Source organism: Silene latifolia, chromosome 2 (genome assembly GCF_048544455.1).
Source record: "Silene latifolia isolate original U9 population chromosome 2, ASM4854445v1, whole genome shotgun sequence".
NCBI classification, from domain to species: domain Eukaryota; kingdom Viridiplantae; phylum Streptophyta; class Magnoliopsida; order Caryophyllales; family Caryophyllaceae; genus Silene; species Silene latifolia.
In genome coordinates, this window is record NC_133527.1 from 72,725,217 (window position 1) to 72,727,466 (window position 2,250).

At 32.4% G+C, this 2,250-nt stretch overlaps 1 long non-coding RNA gene across 2 annotated transcripts; it reads left to right on the top strand.

Moving 5' to 3' along the window:
- Positions 1 to 423: 423 nt before the first annotated feature.
- LOC141629811 (uncharacterized) lies at positions 424 to 1,726 on the top strand. Of its 2 annotated transcripts, none has more exons than XR_012537359.1 (4): positions 424 to 504; positions 1,110 to 1,179; positions 1,255 to 1,343; positions 1,528 to 1,726. It is a non-coding gene; the product is annotated as an uncharacterized LOC141629811 (long non-coding RNA). The 2 variants fall into 2 exon arrangements; XR_012537358.1 differs by having other exon boundaries at positions 447 to 504; positions 1,085 to 1,179.
- The last annotated feature ends 524 nt before the right edge of the window (positions 1,727 to 2,250 follow it).

Consider the following 2,250-nt stretch of genomic DNA (forward strand, 5'->3'; position numbering starts at 1 on the left):
TCTATTTCACTTTTGTACACTATTCACAATTGTGTAGTCAATTTCGATTTTCTCTCAATACGTAAGTAGAAATATATTCATGTGAGATCTTGTTTGATTCGTCTTTACGAGTACATTAAAAATATGTAACTTTTATAATTTTTTTAAAAACGTAGCTAACGATATTTAGCACGTAAAACTCGCGTTGACAAACGTGAAAAAGGAAAGTGGTAGAGTGGACTTGAATGGAGGAAGTATATATATATAAAAGAGATTGAATCATGTGAGTCCACCCATCTTAAATGAGTCCTGTGTCCCATTTTAGGCCGTTGGATCAAGGCAGATCAACGACTGAGATTAACGATTGTAAGTTAGGGTAAAAACGTAATCTACCACTAACAAAACATGCGTTCACTTGACAGCACCATTCATTCACTCACTTCTCTTTTTCTCTCCTCGTTTATTTTCTCAGGATTACAAGCATGTGTCTTTCAATCTTCAAGTTTGCTGTATGAATCTATGATGGTGAGTCTTTTATTTTCTCAAATTCTTTTTTATTTTACACTTGTTTCCCTTTACTAATTTCTTCATTTTCTGTGCAAATTTATTAATTCCAATTGATTCCTAAATATCGAAACCCTAACTTATGCTTACAATTTGTCAATTGCATTGAAATTACTGAATTAAGTTTGATAATTAATATACTTTTGATGTCGTTTTTCAATCTCATGGTATTTATGTTCGAATTTCTGAATATTTTGTCTAAATATTTTCGTGTTTGTGTTTCAATTATTTATTTCAGTTTTCGTTCAACTTCGTGATCATTTGAATACTTCGTTGATTGATTATATGACGTTATTATGTGCCTGACGATTTTCTTAGCTTTTGATTGCACTTCTACTAAATATCTAATTGTCCTTGTAAATTGTAGTTAGAATCAATCAGTTTTAATGTTTTTATGTTCATTGTCGTTAACAATTTCTATTATATATGATTGATTGATAATATTTTAATTGTGTTACTTTATTGTTATAACTGTGTTACAATGATTTTATAGAAGTGTTATTTTTAGAGGTATAGCTATGTAATAATGTTATATGTATAGTCGTCTTCTTCATAACTGTATGCAGGGAGGAGTGATAAATGAGCGATGTTATGGATGCGGACGTTGCCTTCCTATCTGCCCATATGACAAGATAAGTGAGTACCTATTTGTAAGCATTTTTTTAGTTTTGTCATATTTATCTTTACTTGAGGCTCATTGAATTCTTGCAGAAGCAATTACATACTTACAAGATGTTGCTGCTACTGCTCAACTCATTAGACGGAATGATGGATACAATTGAAATCCACACAAATGGAAGGTAAAATCATTTTTTTTTAAAAAAAAATATTTGTGCTTGTAGTTTTAGTAAAGCTATCTAGACTTTTAACAACAATGAAGAACCTTCTTTTTTAGGGACGTTTTTCACTATTTCAACAGAATTTGAGTTTGTTTTAATATGTTCCATTGTCAGCTGCTATAGTTGATGTTTCTCTGACCTGCAGTAATTACAGGCAGACAGCTTCTTCGAGGAACTATGGAATGGACTGAGTGATTCCATTAGCTACTTAGAGATTAGTAGCAGTAGGATTAAATCAGCTACTTTAGTGATATACAGACTGTCGAATGCCTCCGTAAACAAACAAAAAGAGACATGCTAAGAAAGTCAGAGTTTAATTTCACAAGTCAATTGCTACATCTTACTCTCGCCTCTTATTTGTAGATTTGTGCACTCTTGTTGATTACTGAAATTTTAGAATGTCTATTGTTTCAGTCATCTTTTAAAATTGGTTTGACAGGTTTCGCAACTCAAGGTCACGAATCTCCACATATTTCTTTAATGTTTACATATTATTTCCCTGGTTTGAATACATGTTGACTTCTGTCTAAAGTAAGCATTGATTTTTACCAACCTATTCATTTTAGGCAACTATTTGTATGTTTAGATTGCTGGTTTTCTATAGTTGGATAATGTGTTGTCCTTCTACTTCCGGTACCAATTCAAAAAGCAAAATGTGAAGGAAGGTTCGAGGCTTTACGTGAATTTGGTGTTCACATAGACCTTTTTATAGTGATTATTGGTTATCGCCTTTCACTAGTGCAGGTTGATGGTTGTTAGTTGCTCTAGGTTTTGATTGCCTTTGCAGGCCGTCGCGGAAAATTAGTGGTGTTTTTCTCATGCCAACTGGATAATGACAACTAGTTAGCTGGTGAATGATGATAAATTC